The sequence below is a fragment of the Coptis chinensis genome, chromosome 4 (assembly GCF_015680905.1).
Source record: "Coptis chinensis isolate HL-2020 chromosome 4, ASM1568090v1, whole genome shotgun sequence".
In the NCBI taxonomy this organism is placed as follows: Eukaryota; Viridiplantae; Streptophyta; class Magnoliopsida; order Ranunculales; family Ranunculaceae; genus Coptis; species Coptis chinensis.
This window is the reverse complement of record NC_141459.1, coordinates 37,305,903-37,333,432: the sequence shown is the minus strand read 5'-3', so window position 1 is coordinate 37,333,432 and position 27,530 is coordinate 37,305,903. Positions and strand designations below refer to the sequence as shown.

Genomic DNA, 27,530 nt, shown 5'->3' with positions numbered 1-27,530 from the left:
AATTTAGCTAAACTCTGAAGTGCAAGACGAAAGGAGTGAATAAAAGAAATATATCTTCCTATATTAAAACCACAATATATACCTGCTTTGTGTTCCACATAAAAGCTGATTGCAAATCCATAGAAACATTGAAGGTTAGGCTGACCTGTGATAATATAATAGTCAACATCCAGTTGCAGATGTACATTAAAATAGACTCACAGTCATAGTAGAGTCCATCAAGAACAAAAGCAAGGGCGTTCACTGGTTGAGAGCCAGCAACAAACTGCTCATAAATATGTGTCGGTGTTAGTATTTTCTTCATTTGATTTAATAATTCTCAAAAATATATAAGTTTATGCAGTCTCACAGTAAAATACTACATTTTCAGGGGGAGGAGGGGCACCTAGATGTGGTCAAATCAATCTGTCATATTGACTACAACCATCTGTTCCATCAAAAGATTTCCAATTTTCATTAAAGTCGAATGGTTCGTTGCTATGATATAAACAACATTGCTACAAGTCTACCACCAAGTAGCAACGCTGCGTTGCTATGATATAAATAACAGAATGCATTTGCAACTTCTCGTAGCTCTTCCACTCCAATTACATTGTAAGCATATTATAGATCGAGTGGGAATCACGCGAGTGGTTGAAACGCCTTGCATAATTGTCATGCAAAATGCCATTTTTAGGCTATCTCAAAGCTACCATGCCTTGCATGTATCCTCGGACTTCTCACATAGTAAAGACAATAAATAATCACTGGTCCTTACGGAACCCCGATCTTGTGATCTCCAAGACAGCAGAGTCGAGGTAAAAAGGAGAAAAGGTCTCAAACCCGAAGAAAAAGATATAACAAAGCTAAAGCTACTCCGGTCAACAAACCAATCTGAATCATATTTAAACAGTAACCAACTACTTAATCACTTGAAAGATAATGAAGAAAAGGCCAGCCAATATTAAGGGAAACAATGTTTGATAGAAGAAATGTTTTTAACCTGTAAAGATAAGCATAGCAGACAAAGTTCAATTCCAACAAACAACTATGTTTTAGGATTCTTGATAAAACATAAAAATGATAGTTTACCTACGAAATGAACGATGAAACTCAAAACGTAAGTAAACTGAAACTTAATACGTGCCTATATTTATCAAAGATTTCTACTCTCAATCCTATGAGATATAGTGGAGTAGATGATTCGTTCCACTCCTAGTCCTTCCGCATGCTGTGTTCTCTACGTATAAGTAATCTTAACTAAAGTCTAATGAGAGATTTACGAAATGGCAACTAGACTACGATGCAACTACCCACAAGATGCAACTAGTCGACTATTAGAACAACTATGGGAATGCTACGTCGATTCTATGATAAGGAGTTAGAGGGGGATTGATTCCACCTTAACTCGACTTAATCCTACTAACGACGAATCGTCATAATCTGAATTGAGCGCTTGAGAGAATCAACTGGTTACTCCTAATCCTTAATTACACATGGCATTTCTACCAATTCATAACTAGCATGTGAACGATTACACCCATTCTCATGGTGAACTAATCATTTCTAGAGTGGAAAGAAAATTACGACGACTCTACGATAATCGGAATCAAGCTTTCATCAAGGCTTCTCAACCCCCCTCAAATGGAGGTTTAGCCGAGAATCATCACGCTATCATTCCCAATGGAATTCAAACAAGACATGATATAAAGATTTGAACTTTACTTATTTAAACTCAATTGGAACTAATCATGCAAGAATTAATTGAAACTAATAATGACAAGTAATTGAATCTAAGAATTGAAACTAAACAGTTAATGGAAATGAAACTAGATTATCAAGAACACGATTTTATTAATCTAATGAATAATAAAATAATGATTCAAATACTAAATTAATAATCTACTTTGTTCTAAACTAATTAATTAAACATGAAACTAAATCTAAAACAAGATATGAAAAACTAATTAATTAACTAATTGAATTTCTAAAACTAATTAATGGAGGCTAACTAATCTAGGTCTAACTATCTACCATTAACAAATAGTCAAGCTCTTGTTTTTATACTTTCAAATCCAAAAATCGTGCATGGGCTTGGAGCCATGTTTTGGGCCTGATTCTAAAACCCAATTCTTTCAGTCCAAAAAGGCCTCTTCAGCTGCAGTTGGCTTCAACAGACTTTTTGTCCACTTTTGCTCCTCTGATTGGGTTAAGGCTTAGACCATTGGAAAGCTCTTTCCGAACCGGTCGTTTTGACATAAGGTAGGCCTAATTCCGAGGTCTGAGTCCAAAGATATGGTCTTCGGAAGTTCTGCTGACTTTGAGTGCTGTTTCTGCCCGCGTCGACTTTTCAGCTTTTGACCGGGCTTTAGAAAGGCTTTGTCTTCTTGAATCTTGGCTTTTAATCACAGAACTCCTTAGCAACCGACCTTTGCTCCTTTATCTCGCTAAAGTGGCACATTTCTGCACATAATGGACTTTGAAGCCTGAAATGCACAAAAACATGTAATCAATATTAACTCTTAATTATTACTCACATAATTGGTCTAAAAGTATGACTGTTATAGGGTTAAAACTACAGTTTTGGGCTCTTATCAAACTACCCCCAAACAGCATTTTGCTTGTCCTCAAGCAAAGATGAGAAATTAGAATAAGTGACCAAAAATGGAGTTCTATCTACTCTCGTTTCGCTGAGTGCGATTGCATTGACCATATGCAACAAGGCCTTAAACCACTAGGAATTCCCTAGTAGACGAGTTATAGCCTCGTGAGAGTTTTCCAGTGAAGGTGCTCACAAACTTCATCTATACTACAACGACTAAGAAATAAAACTATTGTTTCCTTATTCATGCTCTAAATTAACTATACCTCTCACTAGCAATGCATATAGAGTAATCAAGTCGAAACCTAAGCTAATATATGCGTAATAATCAATCATCTACAATAAACATATATAAAATGTGTAATACTATGAAATGTCTAGCATGTTCGTTTCTGAAACTCGGAATAGCGTCCTTAAGTAGGTTCTCACAATAATAGTCAAGATACAACACTCTGATTTTTCCACTCAAGTTTCGCTACTCCAGTGTGCAGTGGGCACACTTTACCTTACAATCTCAATGACAACAAGGAAGCCGGAGTCGATCAAACACATCTGCCACTTACTATCACACTAACCTATTCCTAATTGAGCTAGAGGTCTTTATTAGGTGTTGCGGGGATTAGGAGATGGTTTAAGAAGGAAGGAAATGGATATTCAAAAAGGACAAGTCTGAGATAATAGAGTCATAATATTACTAGAGAAAACTTTGTTATTTACTTTTGCTTCCACACTTTGTTTCCATCCTTAGCCATATATTTTTTTTCTTTTTCTTTGGCTTTTGACTCCTTTTATTCTATTTTTTTTTTGGAGTTTTTATTTTATTTCTATTTTTATTTTTCTTTTCTTTGGATGGAAACTTCTTTTCTTTATTTTCTGAAGCAATTAACTAACTTTTGTTTACACAGGTTTTTCTCTTTTTCTTTCTTCCTCATTCTATTCTCAGACTTATCTAAATTGGGTAGGTTGAATTTTTTATTTTATTTTGTTTTGTAATAGGGTAAAGGATTTGTGGTTTATGAAAGGCTAAAGAAAGGCTAAGAGGGGCGACTAGCGGAAAATAATTCATACGTTTGAATTTCTGGCTATATCCATCCAAAGAGGGCCTAAATTCTCGCTTAGGATATGGTTTAGTGATCAAGCAAGTGGACGTGTGATATCTCTATCCGGATTTTACTTCTCCCTTGTGTCATTTCTCAAATGTTTCGCTCATATAAGGCTTTAGGCTATATTCTCACAGGATTTGTAGAATAAGTACTCTAGCCTAGAGTTCAGAAACTTACTGCTAACAATCATAGATATTCATGTAATATATTTATAGCTAGATGCAAAGATTATTACCTACATATTAACCAAAGTTTCTAAAAATTATTCTAATGCAAAAGCTACATGAGACTTCTAGATTATTAAGAGCATAGAGAAGGAAAACAATACCACTATTCCTAAGTGTATAGCATGAACTTATTTATTTATATTTTTGAATTTTTAAAATTTTAACTAGAAAACAAATGCATATTATATATATTTATATCCTAGCAGATGCCTTAATTACACGTGTTTTTATGCCCCCCCAAAACAAGAAGCATGCTTTGTCCTCAAAGCATTTAAATAAAGAGGGTAGAAAAATACCATGGAAATGCGTGAAATTCTGGAACATCTGCAAAACAAGGTTAAAACATACTAATATAAAAACTGACGCAACTCTATAAGAGTTCCACCCATTATGTGGTTAACAAGAATCAAATTGCTTGGGACATAAGCAGACACTAACTAGAATTACAACTTACCTTATCTCCCGCTTTAATCATCATCCTCCTCATCCTCTTCTTCTATAAAGAAGTGAGGTTCCTTCGCGTCCTGCCATGCCATGATAATTTGCCAGGCTTCCCGCCATTTATCATCTATTATTGCTAACCTATTAAGCGCCACTTGGTCTGACGGGGTGTAGGGTGCAACCTGATGAGGTTGTATCCTCCACCCTTGCCAAGTCATTGCACGAAAAGATTGAATAATACTATTGGTGGGTCGCACAGTGTCGACCGTAATCTAATCCGTGAAACGTGTACAAAAAATAGGAAAGAAACATAGCATAATACGGGAAATTAGAACAGGCATAAGAAGGTACTTATGCCTCATGCTATGGGCTCGAGCTAAACTAGAAATCAAGGTTCTGGGAAGGTCATGGCACATACGTCCCGTGGCTAAAGCAAGGAAGACGCTGCAAGTGGCATCATTCACAGAAGAAAAACGCCATTCCCCTAAAATGTTTAGCATGATCCAAAACATAACAGTTCCTATGTTCATGGATAGGCTACCAAAAGCGACGTTATAGTCCCCTTAGTCCTTGATACGGAAAATGCTTGCCCTATACGACTCATGCAAAAACTCATAAGTGTAGACATGCATATTATCTACCCAATAACACCATGGGTCTTGTATTTCAGTGGGCATAGCAAGTTCAAGAACAAATGCTAGCAAGAACCTGGTAATTTCCATTAGTTCATCATCAATGTTGATGGAGAACACTTGTTCTCCATCTGATCTCTCAAAGAAAATGCAGTTATCGTAAAAATAAGATGCTAGTGTTGGAGAATAAAGTTCAGCAGGTCTTACCATAAGCGGTTCCCAGCCTACGTATGTGATCGCCTCGCGAAACCAAGCACCATAAGTAGTGCTTTGGAACAAATCTTCGAAAGACTGTTCTGGTATTATTGTAGGAGATGTCATCTCAAAACGATGCTTTGGAACAGCTGCAAATGATTCGGGAACAACCCGCAGAAAACTGGAAATTTTTGTGTTTACGGAGGTCGGCCGAGTGCGCTTCCACTTGAAGCGCCAGTGCGCTCGATGATTTTGAGTTCCGGTGTTTGGCCGAAGTCGCGCCACCTTGAAGCTGGTGCGGTGCGCTGCGTGCAAAATTCGACAAATGAGTAGAGCGCTGAAAGTGCGCTCCTCCGGGCGAAGCGCGCTCGCGCTCGAGGTCTTGATGATTGAAAAATGAGACGAAACGTGGGAGTGAAAGGTGAGTGATGGAAGTTAGGTGTAGTGTGGGTTGTGAGTGTAGAATGAATGAAGTTTATATAGGTTGTAAGTTGCTAAAACGGATCGGGAAGTTGCCAAAAAGTTTTTATGGCAGTTTCCGAAAATACTAAAATTTCCAAACCCGAAAACGGAAACAACTCATATTCTCATTTCCACCATCCTCCTCATCCTCTTCCCTATCCTCAGGCAACCTCCAAACTCGTTGGACACAATCCTTATAAATACGAGGATTTCGGTGTAGGGTGAGGTAAATCCTATCAGACGTGGGAGTTGCTCTCAACTTCAGCATGATCTTGGTTATCAAAACAGGGAGAGGTGCAATAGACTTCCCTACTCCCCTAATCATGTTAAGGAAAAACTCCAAGATACAGAACTCATACTTCTGCTCCTGGAGTATCCATAGTATGTGGAGGCAGTTCAGACCGATGTCGCTGACCTTCTCCTTCCCTAGGACATTCTGACTAATCCACTGAGCTACAGCCAGCTGGTTGGTTATGAGGGATGCCTGCCGAACACAATGCGAGCTCGCATTGTAGTTCCCTTCGGTAATTGTTACGTTCATCAACGGCTCGACCCCATTATATTGGGACTCCTGTAACGTGGCATCCAGATGGATTCTAGGCGGAATGCCTAGAATCTCAGCCAACAACCCAGAAGTTACTTCCTTCCTCCTCTTTGCCACCGTAACAAAAATTCTACTCCCCTCCAACTCCCTCGTGTTGTAAAACCGTCGGACTAAGTCTTCGTGGTAAAAGGCTTTGGTCGAGTACCACAAGCTATTCCAATCTCTACTAATCATTTCGTCACCGTAAAACGGCGTGAAGTGGTCACCAGTAAATGCTTTCTCCGGCAAAATTCGACGTTGTTGAGCCATTGGAGTTTAAACTGATTTGGGGTTTGTAGAAGGTGTAGGAAGCAATGAGGAACAACCTCACTGAAAAAAAACGATGGTGGTGGTGGTGTGGTGGCGCGGCAGTTCATTTTTTTTATTTTCCGGTGGTTTTTGATGATTTAAATTGGTGGAGGTGTTGGTGGAAAGATTTTAGAGAAGATTTGAAGTTGATTTGAACTGTGGGCATGGGTTTAATTAGGTTTTTTATTTTTTTTTTTTTTTTTTTAGGTTTTGAAGTTTTGTTGGTCGTTAATGGCGGTTTTTAGAAGTGAAGAACGCGACTGTTGGTGCGAAGGTAAGGGGCGCAGGTGCGCTGCCGGTGCGCGCGGGTTGGGCCCAAGCCCAATTCAAATTTTTCGATTTTTCGCGCAACTTCAAACTAATATTGTTGCTTCATTACCGGTCCGATTTTTGTGAATGAGATATGGAAATGATCCGGAGAGAATTTCCAATCCAATGATCCATAAAACACTCTATTCCGACCGTGGATGACATATAAGATAGTGGAAAACGCCTCGAAGTGCGTGCATAACGTACGTTATGCGAACGACTGAACTCTAAATTCATAGATTATGTCAACCCGAATCGTAATAAAATTAAATGGCCTAAGCAACTCTAATGGGACATAAAACATTCTAGGACGGAAACACGAACACCCCACCCCGAAACAAATTTTTACAACAGAGTTTAGAAAATTTGTTTTTTAACAGTAGGTCTTTTAAAGTCAGATTCCCGAGACTTCCTAGATTACTATGTTTATTATTTAATATATATATATTTTTTTACTTTTATAAGGAAAAACAATAAGCAATAAAGACATAATTCACCCCATAGAGAAACATGACTAAAAAATCTGAGAAAACATGCAAGAGTGGAAAACGTGAATTATGTTAAACGTGGACTTAGGATCCGGTACTTATAGCCACACACTCCATAGGGAGGGTCCGGTTACCTTAATGGTGCACTCACCAATATCTGTAAATGAAAGGAATGCACCAAACACAAAAATTGAGTCATTTATAGTCAGATACTCGAGACTTTATCTAAACATATGTATGAACATGCAGTTTATCAAATATTAACAACCGAAATAGTTGTGGATCATTCCATAAATAAATATCACAAACAACATACCCAAACACAATCAAGCACCAAGATTTCCTATGACATAACCTAGTGAACTGAAAGCGAAGTCGGATAGACCTATAACGTAACCTAGCATGCACCTTCTTTTTCATCTTTGAACGAGAGGGTGTCCTAGTGAATAAGTGTGGAAAAGTGAATGGTTGTGGAAGATATGATGGATATGGATAAGTTGTAGAAGGAAAGCATGTAAACAATGAGGATGTGGGTTTAGCACAAAACTCATTCATGGTGTAGGTAGGGACTGTCTCAAGTCTAAAAATGAAGGTGTCAAATGGTTTGTCCTTCTGAAGTATTTGTTTACTAGGTGGATTTAAAAAATTATGAAGTACAGGAAAAACAAAAGGATCGAGTGCAAACTCAAGATTCCTTTGAAAGGGTGGAAGGAGGGGAGTCGAGGTGGATGTTGTGCAAAGTAGTTCTTGATAGGGTGAATCATCACCTGCTCTAAGAAACTCATCGAATTCCTCATCTAGATTGGTCATATCCACATTACTATGGTAGTCCTCTATATCTTTGAGAAAGTCATCTATCTCGTCCTCATCCATAATATGTGTATCGACTAGTGTAGGAATGAAAATGTTGGAGTCTGAACTTCCAAAGGAAAGAAATTTGGGAATATGATTATCAGGTGATAAAAGCAAAAAACTGTAGTTTTAACCCCTTAATAATCATACTGTTAGACCAATTATGTGAATAATAAGTAAGAGTTAATACTGATTACGTGTTTTTATGCATTTCAGGCTTCAAAGTCCATTATGTGCTTAACCGTGCCACTTTAGCGAGATAAAGGAGCAACGGTCGTGAGAACTTCCGAATGCCATATCTTTGGACTCAGACCCTGAATTGGGCCTACTTTATGTCAAAACGACTGGCTCGAAAGAGCTTTCCAATGGTCCAAGACTTGACCCAATCAGAGGAGCAGAAGTGGACGAAAAGTCTGTTGAAGCGAACTGCAGCTGAAGAGGCCTTTTGGACCCCGAAAGAATTGGGTTTTGGGCCCGATTCTCGGCCCAAAACATGGCTCCAAGCCCATGCACGATTTTGGGATCTGGATGTATAAAAACAAAAGCTTAGCTCTTTGTTAATGGTAGCTAGTTAGACCTAAATTAATATATAGAATTCTAGATCTAGTTTTATTAATTAAATTAAGTTTTAGTTCTATTTCAATTCTTGTTTTAGATTAAATCTTTGAATCATTGTTCTTGATTGATTAGATAAATAAAATAGTTAGTTGTCCATTTGAATTTTGTCATTTCCATTCTAGATCTAATTTAAATTCTTGTCCTTAATTCATTCCAGTCATTAAATTAGATTCATTATTGTTTAAGTAAGTAAACCTCAAATTCTAACATTATGTTTAGTTTAGATTCAATGGGAAATGTTAGTTTGATGAATCAAGGCTAAAACCTCCATTAGAGGGGTTGATGAAGCCTTGATGAAAACTTAGTGGTTAGTATAGAATTGGTTGTAGAATCTATTCCACTCTAGAAGGTCGTGTTTAAGCCATGAGAATGGGTGGGCGACCTCACATGCTAGTTAGTATCCGGTAGAAATGCCATGAACCCTAGGGATTAGACTCGAAATTCTTGCCAGAAAAACGTAAGAATCGAGATCACGACAATCTATACTAGGTTGTTAAGTTGGATTCAAGGTGGATTCAATCCCCTCTAATTCTTTATCTAGATTCAAGAACATTAGTATTTCCATATAGTTCGTAGTGACATTCAACATATTGCTTTTCATATTGCATCGTAGTATAATCACCCCTCGTAAAACTCTCATTGACTTAAGACTGATTTCTTAGACTTAGAGAACAATCCGTGCTAGAGAACTAGGAGTGGAACGAACTTCCTACTCCACTTAGTGCAATTCGCATCGAGAGTAGAATCTTTGATAATAGACTCGTAAAAGTTCAGTTTTAGTTTACTTACGTTTTGAATTCATAGTTCATTTCGTAGGTAAACTACTCATTTTATGTTTATCAAATGGCGCCGCTGCCATCTTAGTTACACTTTAGCATTGTTTTCATAGTAGAAGTAGTCATTTTGTTTGAGTCCAGAGCACCCTGACGATTATTGTCCTCTAGCTTATGAACAACAACCACCAGAACAAGATAATGTTTACTCTATTAATAACTATCCTATTCCTAACGCCCCTTGGAGACAACACCCCAACTTCAGTTGGAGAAATAATCAACAAGTAATACCTCCAGGGTACAATAATCAAAACGTTAGGCAAACAAACAATTTTAACCAAGCTCCACCTAGACAAGGACAAGGTCGAGGAATTATAATAATTATAACAACCAAAGCTTGAACCACGACAAGGTCAAGCACAAGGTCGAGAATAATTATAATAATTATAATACCAATAGAGGTATCGTTAGGTTAATAATAATAACTATCACGACCCACCCATAAATAATCAACGAGAGATAGTTCGATCACACCACCCGTGACTACTACACTACACAACGGATCGTATCGATGCCTTTATACAAGTTACCCAACAACTTTTCTAGACAATGACTCAATCAAACCAACAGATTTTACAATCCATAAATCGGGGCATACAACAGTTAGCCCAAGACGAAAAAAACCAAAAGCGTTTTCGGGACAAGCAATACCAAACCCAAAAAAAACACAAACCACGACCTTTGAGGTAAACGGTAATTCTAGTACGGAAACTACAATCGTAGGTGACCTAAATGCCATCACCACTCTCCGCTCTGGAAGAGTGGTTGATAACAAAGTAACTATGCCTATAGTTACCCCATCAGTACTCCCTACACCGGATATCGAACTAGATACCGAAATAGAAACTGAAGAACCTACCCTTTGTAGAGGTCCCAGTTAAACCACAACCTAAGAAACAGAAAGCCAAGGTTACACTTCAAGTCGAGCCATACACTAAATATAGAGCGAAACCACCGTTCCCTCAAAAATTAGCCATGCTAACCAGGGATACAAACTTTGAGGAAATTAGGAACGTTTTCAAGAATCTAACGATAAACCTTCCTTTTCTCGAAGCTATTAAAAGCTACCTAACCACGCTAAGTTTCTTAAAGAGTTGTGCACTACTAGGCGTAAGACCAATATACCTAAAGGCGCTTTTTAACTGAGCAGGTTCAACGTTATCCGAAAACAATGGAATTGTTAAGTACAAGGACCGAATCCCTCTTGTAAAATGCACCTTAGGAGATTCCCACACGACGCCTTTATTAGACACGGGGCGAGTGTTAACTTACTCCCGTATTACTTGTATAAACAAATAGGTCTACAGGAAATGCAACCTACAAAAATAACGTTGCAATTAGCGGACAGGTCAATTAAATATCCTAAAGGTGTAGTGGAAAACGTGCTTGTTAAGGTTCGAGGATTTCTACTATCCCGCTGATTTTGTTATCCTCGATCGTGAAAGTCGCTAATGACTCGTACCAATCATTTTAGGGCGCCCTTCTTGGCAAGCGGCTGCCAATGCGCTTATAAATTGTCGCTATGGAAAGATGTCCTTATCTTTTGGCCATCACATGCGTCGAGGTAAATGTTTTTAAAATGATGAAACAGTTACCAGATTCGTCTGTAGATGGGGAGGTTAGCATGATCGAGAGTTTAGCTCAAGATTATTTTAACAACACGTTTCCTGAAAACAATATGTACAAATTCCTTTCTTTTGGACCTTCTGATTTTGTAAATGACTCCTACTTAGAGGAAGTCAACACCATCCTAGAGTCCACACCAATTGTAGACCCGTCGGTTGCTCCATATACTGATTATGAAGACTTGCTACCTAAGCAAGTCTTCATTACGCAAGATAAGGACACTTATGAAACATCAATGGACATTCCGTCCGCACCAGTGCTTAAACCTCTTCCCCCGGAGTTAAAATATATTCAACTTGATCCGGATGGTAGTCACCCGATAATTATATCTTCTCTGTTAACTAAGGATGAAGAGACATGTTTAATAAGGGTGATTAGGGAACATCGGTCTGCGATTGGTTGGTCCCTAGCCGACATTAAGGGAATTGACCCTAATGTTTGCACTCATCATTATCCATTTGGAGGATAACGCGAAGACTTTCGCGAACCTCAGCGTCGCTTGAACCCTGCCATGAAAGAGGTGGTTAGGGAAGAAGTCTTTGCGATTACTTTCGATCGCGCGGGTATTATATACCCAATCTCCGATAGTGAATGGGTAAGTCCCATTCATGTAGTTCCTAAGAAATCGGGAGTTACCATGGTGCGTAGCGGGAAGGGTGACTATGTTGTCACTCAAGGTCCTATGAAATGGAGAATCGTATTAATTACGGGACGTTTAAATGCTATGACACGAAAGGATCACTTTCCCTTACCATTTATAGATCGGATGCTAGAGCGTCTAGCTGGTCATGCTTTTATTGTTTTACGGATGGCTACTCGGCTATTTTCAGATTATTATTGATATTGATGACCAAGAAAAGACAACCTTCACATGTCCTTCCGGAACATATGCCTATAAAGCGAATGCCTTTTGGCCTTTGTAATGCCCCCGGTACCTTCCAGTGATGTATGCTTCATATATTTAGTGACATGGTAGGCTTTATGGAAGTGTTCATGGATGATTTTTCTATCTATGGAGACTCCTTTACAGAATGTTTGTCTAACTTTGTCTAAGGTCTTGACACGGTGTGAAGAAAAGAGCCTCGTTTTAAATTGGGAAAAGTGTCATTTCATGGTCAAAAAGGGCATAGTGCTAGGTCATATTGTATCTAGTGATGGCATCGAAGTAGATAAAGCCAAACTAGATAAGATAGCGACCCTACCTAAACCCGCGGTTTGTCAGGTGAGATTAGAGCTTTTCTAGGCCATGCGAGGGGTTTTATAGGCGTTTCATTAAAGATTTTTCGAAAATAGCTAGGCCTTTAACTAACCTGCTTTTGAAGGATGCAATCTTTGATTTTAATTTTAACTGTAAACAGGCTTTTGAAACCTTAAAAGCCGCCCTAACCACTGCACCTATTATACAGCCTCCTGATTGGTCTAAACCTTTCGAACTCATGTGTGATGCTAGTGACTATGCAGTTGGTGCTGTCTTGGGACAGAAACTAGATAATAAGTCCACTGTTATTTATTATGCTAGTAAAACATTAAACGATGCTCAACGGAATTATTCAACTACTGAAAAAGAATTCTTAGCTGTCATTTATGCTTTAGATAAGTTTCGTCCTTATTTGGTTGGTTCTAAAACTTTAGTTTACGGACCATGCAGCCTTAGGTACCTTCTTGCAAAGAAGGATGCTAGCGAGAGATTAATCCGATGGATTCTTCTCCGCAAGAGTTCACATTAGAAATAAAAGGACAAAAGAGGGTCGAAAGCGTAGTTGCCGACCACTTATCTAGACTTACAAATGGCGATAGTAGTGATTCCGAGTCCACACCGGATTCTTTTCTCGATGAGCATCGTATGCTATTTTTTCATCACCATGGTATGCGGACATCGTAAACTATTTAGCGGCTGATGTTATGCCTTATAATTGGACAAGAAATGAGCGTAAGAAGTTCTTGGCGAGTCAAGATTATACTCTTTGGGATGAGCCCTACCTTTTTAAGTATTGTGCGGATCAGATTATTCGCCGTTGCATTCCCGGTGGGAATATAATGAAGTTCTATCGTTTCGCCATGAAAAAGAGTGTGGTGGCCACTTTAGCGGAATGAAAACAGCCGCTAAAGTTCTTCAATAATGGATTTTATTGGCCTACCCTTTTAAGGATGCCCAAGTGCATTGCAAGGCGTGTATTCGTTGCCAACAACTTGGGGCGAATCCGGCGTAATATGATGCCATTAAATCCAATCTTGATAGTAGAAATTTTTGATGTGTGGGGTATTGATTTCATGGGCCCTTTCCTGTTTCCCACGGTTATATTTATATTCTAGTTGCCGTGGACTCGTGTCTAAATGGATAGAGGCCCTAGCTTGCGTAGCAATGACCATAAGACCGTGGTATTTTTATTAAAAATACATTTTACGTAGGTTTGGCATTCCTAAAGCCATCATTAGTGATGGGGAACACATTTTGCAAACAGAGTTGTTGCATCCCTAGTGAAAAAGTATGGAGTTACACACAAAGTAGCAACTCCTTATCATCCACAAACTAGCGGACAAGTAGAAGTTTCTAATAGGAAATCAAAAGATTTTAGAAACAACGATGTAAACCACGATAGGAAAGATCGGTCGTCTATCGGATGCCTTATGGGCATATAGAACTGCTTTCAAAACTCCTATAGGTATGTCTCCCCTTTAGACTTGTATTTGGGAAACCATGTCATTTGCCCGTTGAATTAGAGCACCGTGCTCGTGGGCTATAAAAGCCTTAACTACAATATTGATGAGGCGGTGTCAAGCGAAGTTACAATTAAATGAGCTTGAAGAAATCCGTGGCGATTCTTACGATCGTGAAGGATTATAAAGCTAACATGAAGCGTGTTCATGATAAGCATATCTTTGCGCCAAAGAGTTTGTGGTCGGACAAAAGGTTTTGCTTTACAACTCCCGTCTACATATTTTCCGGGGAAACTAAAACCCGTTGGTGCGGTCCTTTTAAGTTCTTGAAGTCACCCCCTTATGGGGCAATTACCTTGGTAAATCCCAAGGACAACAGTACCTTTCAAGTTAACGGTCAACGGTTAAAACATTTTCACGAACTTCTGTCCCCTGATATAGAGGAAGTCCTTTTACAGGACCCTATATATGAGGAATGACCCTTGTCATTGGTGTACTTCCTTTCACTTCCATTTAATGGTAAGTGCACCATTCAGGTAACCGGGCCCTCCCTATGGAGTGTGTGGCTGTAAGCACCGGATCCTAAGTCCACAGTTCACATAATTCACGTTTTCCACTTTCGCATGTTTTCTCGATTTTTGAGTCATGTTCCTCTATGGAGTGAATTATGTATTTATTGTTTTTCGTGTTTCTTAACAAATAAAAATAAAATTAAAATTCTTAAAAATCATAGACATAGCAATCCAACAAGTCTTGGAAATCTGACTTTAAACGACCCACGTTGTAAATAAATTTTGTGTTTAAAAATTTGTTTGGGGGTGGGCAGTCGATCCTTGCATCCGGATTGCTCGAAACTTCCTTTTGCGTTGCTTAGGTCCATTAGTATAGTTCATTGGGTTTGACGTCATCTAATTTAGTGTTTATTCGTTCGCATAACTTATGTCACACACGCACTTCGAGGCGTCCTTCCACCCTCTCATACGTCACCCATGGTTAGAATCGAGTGTTTTATGGATCATTGGATTGGAAATTCTTTCCTGATCATTTCCATATCTCATTCGCAAAAATCGGACTGATAACGAAGCGGGAATTTTAGTTTGAAGTTGCGCTAAAAATCGACGGAAGTCGAAAAATCAAATTGGGCTTGGGCGAACTTCGCTCACCTCACCGGTAGCGCCCAGCCCTTTCCAAAAACAAATCGCGACTTCATCTTCTCCAACCGCTTGACACACTTTTAAATTCAAACCCTAGCAACCCAAATAAAAATAAAATAAAATAAAATTAAAAATAGAATACATCAAAATAGAAAGACCACCCAACCCCATTGTGAAACACCAACACAACCTCCAACCGTTTCCACCAAGAAAACGCACACCAATCCAAGTTTTTCAAACCTGCCGTCGTACCTACCATAACCACCACCGTTGTGTTTAGTTAGTTTTCATCAAACTCGCATCCACCACCATCTACAAACCCCAAATCAGTCCAAACTAAAATGGCGCTACGACGTAGAATTCTGCCGGAAAACGCGTTTGCTCCGACGGTTTAGCCATTTTATGATGATATGAGATGTTTAAGAGACATTGGAGCGGACTGTGGTATATTCGAATGAGAGGATTTCTATGACTATGATTTGGTATAACAGTTTTATAAGAAACGAGAATCGGAGGGAAATAGGATTTTCATTAGGATAGCAGGAACGCGGAGGGAAGTTTCGAGATAGTTGTTGGCTGAGCTATTAGGAATCACGCTGTAACCAACCTAGATCGACCATTCGGGAACCCGGTATACTGCAGTTCTGTTTTGATGAAAGATACGGTCATAGAGGGTGAATACAATACGATATCTCATTCGTTAAGCGACGACCACGAGAACCAATCCGGGTAGAGCTCGGTGGATTGGTAAAACGTCCTCGGGAAAGACAAAGTCGCGACATCGGACCGATTAATACGCGACGCGTTCTCGGATTTTGCAAGCGAATGAGTGTAATTTCTGCATCCTTGATTTAATTTTGAATGTGATTAGAGGAGGGAAAAGAGCACGCGCCTCTTCCGTATTGATCACTAAGATTATGCTCTCATTTAGAGCTGTCGCTAAATCTGCTCCTATTAAGATCAAATTGCATTCTAATGCAAGTATTTATAAGGAATGCATCAAGAGACTTGGCCGTTGTCTGCGAGAGAATACTGGTTAGTCGAATAATGAAGGCGAAGATATGACATGGTTGGTTGAGGATAATTTCGATAGTCATACTTCTAATTTAGAGCGAATGATAATCGCAAACCTGGGTTGCGATGCAGTTATCGTTATCTGTGAAGATATCCGACATAGACAAATTGTAATTCGAAATAAGCAAAGCGAACTTTCGGGCGAGAGTTGAAATGCTTTCGAAAGGGTCGGGGAAGATATCTTGTCTAACTTGGAGATTATCCACGAGAATCACCAAGCCCGATTATGCGATACTCAAGGCTGAGATGGAAGCCACGGCTTGTTCAGGATAGAGATGCTACGACGTATGCCACTTTCGTGGATGAGTCTGTCTCGGTGAGTCGAGAGGCATGAGCGTCGTCGCGCTTGAGCCAGATGGCTCAAGCCATTCTTAAGCCATAGAACCGATCTCCATCTCGGGGACCATCTTCTTCCACGCCCTAGGTGTTCACCATCGGTTGTGTCTGTTATTTCATTATTTTTATTGTTTTGTTAGTGGAATTTTATTTAAAGTAGTTAGATTTAAATATTAAGTTGTTTGTTTTAGATTGCTTGGATTTCATATTATTTTAATATAATTTATTTTGATCATCTTTTCGTAAGGTTGTCTTGGAGTAAAAGTTGAAAATAGTGGTAGCATGATATGTAGGAGAGTTTAGATACGGGGTTGTTAGGAAATCAAAACTATGGTTAGTTTTCGGTTCGGGTTTGGCGGAGTTTTCTATTTCGGAAATTGCCTTAAAACAATTTGGCAACTTGCCGATTCATTTTGGAAACCTAGAACCTATTTAAAACTTCCATCATTCTACACTCACAACCCACAATCATCTCTCACCTTTCACTCCAACCTTTTTCCTCTTGTTTTTCTTGTAAACTTCGATTTACGCACCTCTGGGCCTTCAAGCAGAGAGCGCGACTTCTACAACACTATCAATCTAAAAATCTTAAGAGCGCCCATGCCCAAGCAGAGCGCGACCCGAGCTCAAACACTGCAAATCGAAAAATCCTCTGAGCGCCAGCGCTTGCAAGCGCGACCAGCGCTCAAACACCTTGTAATTCAAAACCTACGGCGACTCGCGCTTCTATCTGGCAGCGCCCGTGCCCTCCTCCCGTAAGCACAGGAAATTCAAATTTTTCGAGGTTTCTTCAGGTTTTTCTTTTGTTCTACAGAGTAGTTTTAAGATGACACCTCCTATAGTGATTCTGAACAGTCATTTGAAGACTTGATGGGAACCGATACCTATGGAGCATCGTTCCACGGCCGGATCGTCGCGATTAGGATGGCGGCATCTTACGGTAAGTGATGGCGACTCTTTTTCACCTAAAGCTAACTGAATTCTTCTATAATAATATTACTTTCTTTTGTACCCAAGAAGGAGAACAAAAATTTCCCTTGCTTTTGATGGTGCGACTATGGAATGAGTAAGCACTTGATAGCTTTGGTTTCGGGATTGCCATTACCGACCCTATGCACACGTGGGGATATATGACGGATAACTCATACCTATATGAATATGCCTATTTCCATGAGTATTATGGGGAGGGTGTTTCATATCATGGACCAAGACCAATATAACATCGCATACGAGTAGCCTATCGCTGAATGTAGGCCTGACCATGTTGTTCATCATGATGAACATTCTAGAACGGCGGTTTATACGCCAATAATATATCGGGTGGACGTTTTCCTTGCTTTTAGCCGAGGGGCGTCGTCGGTATGACATTCCCCGAGTTTTAGTTGCTACTCTGAGGCGAGGCCATTCCTTGAGGCATAAGTACCTTCTTATGACTGTCTTGGTTTGCCGCCTTACGCGGCTTGCCTACCCGTGATTCGTACCGCGATTACCACAGTTAGGGAAAGTGTCGAAATCATGAGACCCACCAATCGATAATGGTAAGATCATTAGAGCCATGACTTGGCGGGATGGCGATGTGCAACCACATTTGGTTGCCCCCTTACACCCCATCAGACCAAATAACACTAGAAAGGTTAGCACTAGTTGATGATACCACGATGGAAGGCGTGGCAAGTTGTTATGGCATGGCGGGATGCGAAAAGAACCTCATATAGAAGAGGAGGATGGCGAGTAAATCTTTGGGGTGCAGGTAAGTTTTTAGTTAAGTTAGTGTCCGCTTATGTCCCAAGCAATTTTATTACATTAACCCCATAATGGGTGGAACTCTTATAGAGTTGCGTCGGTATTTTATTACTATATTTGTATGTTTTAACTTTGTTTTGCGGATGTTCATTTCACGCGCTTCAATGGTATTTTTCCTACCCCCTCTTTATTTAAATGCTTTTGATGACAAAGCATGCTTCTTGTTGGGGGCATAGAAACACGTGTAATTAAGACATCTGTTAGGATATAGATATGTATAATATGCACTTGTTTTCTAGTTAAAATTTCAAAATTCAAAAATATAAATAAAAAAAAGTATGCTATACACTTAGGAATATTGGTATTGTTTTCTTTCTCCATGCTCTTAACAATCTAGAAGTCTCCGTAGCTTTTGCATCGAGAATAATAGTTAGAAACTTAAGTTAATATGTAGGTAATAATCTTTGCATCTATCTATAAATATATTACATGAGTATCTATGATTGTTTGGCGATAAGTTTTTGAAATCTAGGCTAGAGTACTTATTCTACAAATCTGTGAGAATATAGCCTAAAGCCTTATATGAGTGAAACATTTGAGAAATGACACAAGGGAGAAGTAAAATCCGGATAGAGAAATCACCGTCCACTTGCTTGATCACTAAACCATATCCTAAAAAGCGAGAATTTAGGCCCTCTTTGGATCGATATAGCGAAATTCAAACCTATGAATTATTTTCCGCTAGTCGCCCCTCTGAGCCTTTCATTAGCCCTTCCATAAACCACAATTCCTTTACCCTGTTACAAAAACAAAACAAAATAAAAAAATATATATATATAATAATAATAAATCAACCTACCCAATTTAGAATAAGTCTGAGAATAGAATGATGAAGAGAGAAGAAGAGAAAAACCTGTGTAAACAAAAATTAGTTAGTTGCTTCCGGAAATAAAGAAAAGAATTTTCCATCCAAAGAAAAAGAAAAAAAAAAATAGAAATAAATCAAAACTCCAAAAATAGAATAAAGGGAGTCAAAAGCCAAAGAAAAGAAAAAGAAAAATATGGCTAAGGATGGAAACAAAGTGTAGAAGCAAAAGTAAATAACAAGGTTTCTCTAGTTACATAATATGAAGACTCTATTATCTCGGACTTGTCCTTTTGAATATCCACTTCCTTCCTTCTTAAACCATCTCCTAATCCCATGACACCTAATAAAGACCTCTAGCTCAATTAGGAATAGGTTAGTGTGATAGTAAGTGGCGGATGTGTTTGATCGACTCGAGCTTCCTTGTTGTCATTGAGATTGTAAGGTAAAGTGTGCCCTTGCTTGACACCGGAGCAATGAAAACTTGAGTGGAAAAATCAGAGTGGTTTTGTCTTGACATTTATGTGAGGACCTACTTAAGGACGCTTAATCCGAAGTTTCTTTAAACGGACTGCTATTACATTTCATAGTATTACTCATTGTTATATGTTTATTTTAGATGATTGATTATTATGCATATATTAGCTTAGGGTTCATTTGGGTTATTCTTATGTATTTGCTAGTGAGATGTATAGATAGTTGAGACATGAATGAGAAAACAATAGTTTTATTTCTTAGTCGTTGTAGTATAGATGAAGTTTGTGAGTACCTTCACTGGAAAACTCTCACGAGGGCTATAACTTCGTCCACTAGGGAATTCCTAGTGGTTTAAGGCCTTGTTGCATATGGTCAATGCAATCGCACTCAAATAAACGAGAGAGTAGTTAGAACTCCATCTTTGGTCACTTATTCTAATTTCTCATCTTTGCTTGAGGACAAAGCAAAATCTTTGTTTGGGGTGGTTTGATAAGAGCCCAAAACTGTAGTTTTAACCCCTTAATAATCATCTTGTTAGACCAATTATGTGAATAATAAGTAAGAGTTAATACTGATTACGTGTTTTTATGCATTTCAGGCTTCAAAGTCCATTATGTGCAGAACTGTGCCACTTTAGCGAGATAAAGGAGCAACAGTCAGCAGAACTTCCGAATGCCATATCTTTGGACTCAGACCTCGGAATTGGGCCTACCTTATGTCAAAACGACCGGCTCGGAAAGAGCTTTCCAATGCTCCGAGCCTTGACGCAATCAGAGAAGCAGAAGTGGACGAAAAAGTCTGTTGAAGCGAACTGCAGCTGAAGAGGCCTTTTTGGACCGAAAGAATTGGGTTTTGGGCCTGATTCTCTGGCCCAAAACATGGCTCCAAGCCCATGCACGATTTTTAGATCTGGATGTATAAAAACAAAAGCTTAGCTCTTTGTTAATGGTAGCTAGTTAGACCTAAATTAATATATAGAATTCTAGATCTAGTTTTATTAATTAAATTAAGTTTTAGTTCTATTTCAATTCTTGTTTTAGATTAAATCTTTGAATCATTGTTCTTGATTGATTAGATAAATAAAATAGTTAGTTGTCCATTTGAATTTTGTCATTTCCATTCTAGATCTAATTTAAATTCTTGTCCTTAATTCATTCCAGTCATTAAATTAGATTCATTATTGTTTAAGTAAGTAAACCTCAAATTCTAACATTATGTTTAGTTTAGATTCAATGGGAAATGTTAGTTTGATGAATCAAGGCTAAAACCTCCATTAGAGGGGTTGATGAAGCCTTGATGAAAACTTAGTGGTTAGTATAGAATTGGTTGTAGAATCTATTCCACTCTAGAAGGTCGAGTGTTTCGGCCATGAGAATGGGTGGGCGACCTCACATGCTAGTTAGTATCCGGTAGAAATGCCATGAACCCTAGGGATTAGACTTCGAAATTCTTCTTGCCGTGGCGTAAGAATCGAGAATCGACAATCTATACTAGGTTGTTAAGTTAGATTCGAGGTGGATTCAATTCCCCTCTAATTCTTTATCTAGATTCAAGAACATTAGTATTTCCATATAGTTCGTAGTGACATTCAACATATTGCTTTTCATATTGCATCGTAGTATAATCACCCCTCGTAAAACTCTCATTGACTTAAGACTGATTTCTTAGACTTAGAGAACAATCCGTGCTAGAGAACTAGGAGTGGAACGAACTTCCTACTCCACTTAGTGCAATTCGCATCGAGAGTAGAATCTTTGATAATAGACTCGTAAAAGTTCAGTTTTAGTTTACTTACGTTTTGAATTCATAGTTCATTTCGTAGGTAAACTACTCATTTTATGTTTATCATCAGGGAATGTGTTGTTGAAATAATCTCGAGCGAAGCTCTCGATTTAATGTAACCTCTCCATCCATAGACGAATCGGGTAAATGTGTCTTTGTTTTAAAAATATTTACTTCAACAGCAAGATGGCCAAAAGACATGGACATCGAACCATCGCGGCAATTAATGAGCGATTGGCACACTTGCGAAGAAAGGACGCCCTAAGATGATGGACAGAGTCGTTAGCGACTTCTCGTATCGAGGATGACAAAATCAGCGGATAGTAGAAATTCTGAATTTTACCAAAGACATTTTCGACCACACCCTTAGGATACTTAATAGACCGATCAGCTAATTGCAACGTCATTTTAGTGGGTTGCATCTCGTCTAGACCTATTTGTCTATACAAATAAAACAGAAGTAAGTTAACACTAGCCCCTAGGTCTAATAACGCGGTCGTCGTATAGGAATCTCCTAAGGTGCATTGTACAGTAGGACGACCAGGGTCCTTGTACTTAACAATCCCATTATGTTCAGATAGAGTTGGGAATTGTTACGTTAAAAGGCGCGTCTTTTGGTATATTGGTCTTACGCCTAGTAGTACACAACTCCTTAAGAAACTTAGCATGGTGTGGTAGCTTTTTAATAGCTTCTAGGAAGGGAAGGTTTATAGTTAGATTCTTGAAAACGTCCCTAATCTCCTCATAATTTGTATCCCTAGTTAACATGGCTAATTTTTGTGGAAACGGTGGTTTCTCTCTATATTTAGCAATAGTATCACCTGGATGTTTAACCTTGGCTTTCTGTTTCTTAGGTTGTGTTATAACTGGTACCTCTACAGGGTAGGCTCTTCAGTTTCTATTTCAATTATCTAGTAAAATAGCGGTGTAGGGTTACTCTTGGTGGGGTAACTATAGGCATAGTTACTTTGTTATCAACCACTCTGCCAGAACGGAGAGTGGTGATGGCATTTAGCTCACCTACATTTTCATATTCATTACTAGTATTATCGGTTACCTCAAAGGCTGTGTTTGTTATTTTAGGATTAGGTATTGTGATGATCGGAAACACACCTTTGGGTTGGGCTTTATCTTGGGCCAATTTGTTGGCTTAAATTATTAACAGATTATAGAAGCCGCTGTTGGTTAGATTGAGCCATGGTTTGAAAAAGTTTTTGGCTCACTTGTATGAAGGTGTCAAGACGATCGGTTGTGTGGGTGTAGTAGTCACGAAAGTGGTGTGACCGAACTATCTCGTGAATTATTTATGGGGATTTTGATAGTTATTATTTAGGAACGATACCTCTATTAGCATTATAATTATTATAACTACTTTGACCTTGTGCTTGACCTTGTCGAGGTTGCACTTGGTTGCTATAATTATTAAAATTACCCGACGACTCGCCCTTGTCGTGGTGGAGCTTGGATAAAACTGTGCGTTGGCCTAACATATTGATTATTGTACCTTGGAGGGGTGACGTGTTGGTTATTTCTCCAACCGAAGTTGGGATTTTGTCTCCAAGGGGCGTTAGGTTCACTATTAATGGAACAAGCCTGTTCATAGGCTATAGGACAGTGGAAGTCGGGATGCTCAGGGCTCCAACAGAAACTACATGGATTTGAATTTACATTCATGACGGGGATAGGCTTTTGTTGAACAGAAATGGCCTCTACCTTTTTAGTGAGTGATTCGATTAGAGTTTTAAGCTCTGGATCATATTTAATTTCAAACCTATCGGCGGCCTTAACTGTATTAGAAGAACTAGTGGAGCAGTGGATATCGTCACTACCCCCCCCCCCCCAAGTTGTTATTTCGCTTAGTTTGATCCTCTAAAAATCTATAAGCCTCCAAGGCTCCTTTGCTTAAGAAACTACCCCCATTCATTATGTCAAGGACTTCTTTATGGTGGTGTAGAAGTCCTTTGAAAAAGGCACGAACTAACGTGTCTTTCGCTAGGTTCTGATGTGGACACTCTATAAGGAGATCGGTGAAACAATTCCAAGCATCTGAAAATGATTCATAAGGATTTTGTCGAAAGAAATGAATCTTGGAAAGCATCTCATCCGTCTTTAGGGTTGGGTAAAAATGTTCCATAAATAGCTGAACAAGTTTAACCCACGAGTCCACAGAATTAGGCGTTTGGGCAGTTAACCAAGACGCCGCCTTATCGGCTAAGGTGAAAGGGAATACCCTCAGTTTAATTTGTTCCGCACCAACCGTAGGATGGTGGAATGTTGTTATGACTTGTTCAATCCTACGCATGTGCTGATAAGGTTTTTCATGGTCTAAACCATGAAAAACGGGTAACAAATTAAAAATATTTGGGGGGATTCGGAAATCCCCAACTGGGTTTGCTAGAACGATGCAAGATTTGGGGCTATCGCTCAAGGCTTTGTTGAAGTCAGAGAGAGGAGTCTCTCCTTCTTCAGGCATTATATCAGGTGGTGTGTGTGAAATAGTAGCTAGAGGTGTAGTGGGTGGTATACTAGATAGACTTGTTTGTTGACGTTGTTGTGTAATTACATTCGGTGTTTTTGTTCGACCAGACCTTAATCTCATACAAGGCTAAGACCAAACTTAGGTAAACACGTCAACACTCCAAACAATTCTGATATACTAGTATAAACCTCTAACAGGAGATGCGAGGTGTGGAAGAAAGGAATACCTGATTGCGTCCTTGCTTTGCTTATAAATAGTGTCTTGTTTACGCGTGTTCAGTGTATATAACAAGTTAGAACATTGAAAAACTTGAAAAATCGAAGTTCGAATCAAACCTATGGAAATCCGGCAAAATTCATGTCGTCGCTGGCATGCTCATTTTGAAGCTGGTCGCTACCAACTTAAATTTCGAAGTTACAGTGTTTTAGCTGGTCGCTCGGTTTAAAGCGCTGGTCGCTTCAACTTCGATAGTAAGAATATGAGCGGTGGCGCTCGATTTGGGCGCGGGTTGCGCTCCGTGCAATTTTTTTTTTTATTTTTTTTTTCGAGGAAGTTTAATGCTGAAAAAGACAACCACAGTTAGAATTGAACAAGGGTGGGTGGGTGAAATGGGACTTTAAGAAGAGTACTTATACTACGAAAACAATGCGAAAGTGAAACTAAGATGGCAGCGGCGCCATGTGATAAAACATAAAAATGATAGTTTACCTACGAAATGAACGATGAAACTCAAAACGTAAGTAAACTAAAACTTAATACGTGCCTATATTTATCAAAGATTTCTACTCTCAATCCTATGAGATATAGTGGAGTAGATGATTCATTCCACTCCTAGTCCTTCTGCATGCTGTGTTCTCTACGTATAAGTAATCTTAACTAAAGTCTAATGAGAGATTTACGAAATGGCAACTAGACTACGATGCAACTACCCACAAGATGCAACTAGTCGAATTATTAGAACAACTATGGGAATGCTACGTCGATTCTATGATAAGGAGGTAGAGGGGATTGATTCCACCTTAACTTCGACTTAATCCTACTATCGATTAATCGTCAGAATCGAATTGAATCGCTTAGAGATCAACTGGGTTACTCCTAATCCCTAATTACACATGGCATTTCTACCAATTCATAACTAGCATGTGAACGATTACACCCATTCTCATGGTGAACTAATCATTTCTAGAGTGGAAAGGAAATTACGACGATTTCTACGATAATCGAATCAAGCTTTCATCAAGGCTTCTCAACCCCCCTCAAATGGAGGTTTAGCCGAGAATCATCACGCTATCATTCCTAATGGAATTCAAACAAGACATGATATAAAGATTTGAACTTTACTTATTTAAACTCAATTGGAACTAATCATGCAAGAATTAATTGAAACTAATAATGACAAGTAATTGAATCTAAGAATTGAAACTAAACAATTAATGGAAATGAAACTAGATTATCAAGAACACGATTTTATTAATTTAATGAATAATAAAACAATGATTCAAATACTAAATTAATAATCTACTTTGTTCTAAACTAATTAATTAAACATGAAACTAGATCTAAAACAAGATATGAAAAACTAATTAATTAACTAATTGAATTTCTAAAACTAATTAATGGAGGCTAACTAATCTAGGTCTAACTATCTACCATTAACAAAGAGTCAAGCTCTTGTTTTTATACTTCAGATCCAAAAATCGTGCATGGGCTTGGAGCCATGTTTTGGGCCAGAGAATCAGGCCCAAAACCCAATTTTTTCAGTCTAAAAAGGCCTCTTCAGCTGCAGTTGGCTTCAACAGACTTTTCGTCCACTTTTGCTCCTCTGATTAGGTCAAGTCTTAGATCATTGGAAACCTCTTTCCGAGCCGGTCGTTTTGACATATGGTAGGCCCAATTCCGTGGTCTGAGTCCAAAGATACGGCCTTCGGAAGTTCTGCTGACTTTGAGTGTTGTTTTTGCCCGCGTCGACTTTTCAGCTTTTGACCGGGCTTTAGAAAGGCTTTGTCTTCTTGAATCTTGGCCTTTAATCACAGAACTCCTTAGCAACCGACTTTTGCTCCTTTATCTCACTAAAGTGGCACATTTCTGCACATAATGGACTTTGAAGCCTGAAATGCATAAAAACACGTAATCAGTATTAACTCTTACTTATTACTCACATAATTGGTCTAAAAGTATGACTGTTACAGGGTTAAAACTACAGTTTTGGGCTCTTATCAATTGTATCCCAAAAGAACACAAGTATCATAATTTGAGGAATCTTCCTTCAGTACTTCTAATTCATCAAAATAAGCACCCCGTGTAGACATTATGAAAACAGTGTTCTCAAAAGAAGGCAGGAGGCCTTCTAGCACCTACATAGTTGATTTTAAAGTTCACCCACCAAAAAATAGAAACAATACTTCTTAAAAAAGCATAAAAGTTCTTCAACCAAACATTTCCCATAATTCAAACACCAACGAAAATATGAACTAGTCAACTAGGTCTCTGACTGTTCTTCTTCATATCTCTTCAAGCCTCTCTACCCATCAAACTAATGACCCACACGCCCCTCCTCTTCCTTTCCCTCATCCAATAGAAAATATACTTCATGAAGTTTTCTTAGGTCAACATTTTGGAAACTTCTGAAGTCTAAACTCTAGGACGCGTTATCTGCTATGGTTGCTTCTCCACCGTTACCCAAGAGCTTCTCTATCAATCTAACACAATCCCTTTTATGGGTTTTTTGGTATTTGAGCTCTTTTAGGGCATTATGGTATAGGGATTAATTTGTTTTTGCAAGCCTGCCTAACCAGCCTGGTTGGCCTAGCTGGATTACTAAACAGATTCTGAGGCCGTGCACTCCCTCAAGACCTCCACGCTGGCGTGCCTAGGAAAAGAAGTCAAGACATAATAATATCCCTTTTTGTCTAATACACTTTTACCACGCCACGCCCTCTAGTTTTTCGGCCATTTATATATGCTATGTGTGTGTAACAAGAAAATTTTGGTATTGTAAAAGGAAATGACCCAAAAAAAATAAAACAAATGGAGTTCACTTGAAGCAAATACATGATAGTACCTGAGGCAGAGGGAGTGTTGCTGCCAAATCTATAAGGAAATCTGATCTCAAATACCTCCTAGAAATCTTCTTAGGATCCATGACAAGTTCACCCCTTCTGAAAACTCATGAGCTTGGCGCTACATATGTTGTATGGAATTTTATAACCATGTGCAAGAGGTAGAACAGATCGGCAATGGTACGAAAACAAGTAACAACAATTCACAGATTTGAGTCTGTTTTCAAACACGAGCTCGTGTTTGAGCCCCCAATAGTAGGCAGGTAAAAATACAATGGATCGACAAAAAGAGCTACCAGGCATGAAAAAAGGAATACCCAGTTCCATTGCAAGACAAGCTCACGTCAAGTTATAAAATCACCATGCCATGTGCATGATATGCACAAACTAGTGTAAATTTAAACCAAAACTATACTTAAACAATCAAATAAGAGAAAAAGGAAATTGTAATTGTAATCAAGTAATTAAGTAACTTAAATGAAGCTCAGGCATGCATTCAGTTGCCTCACCCTAAAATTGAATTTCTCAAATTAAGTATTTATTCAAACAATTGATACCCAGGGAACTAGTTATGACAACTTGAAATGATAACTCACCTGAATGATCATAATCATTCGAATGCAATCTGAAAATAAACATAATGA

The 27,530-nt window shown here is 38.7% G+C and overlaps 1 long non-coding RNA gene across 1 annotated transcript; it reads right to left on the bottom strand.

Annotated features, from left to right (window-relative positions):
- Window positions 1-204: 204 nt before the first annotated feature.
- LOC147503398 (uncharacterized) lies at window positions 205-27,530 on the bottom strand. Its single transcript, XR_015220183.1, has 3 exons — window positions 27,483-27,530; window positions 26,889-27,396; window positions 205-265 (listed from the first exon to the last, which is right to left on the bottom strand). It is a non-coding gene; the product is annotated as an uncharacterized LOC147503398 (long non-coding RNA).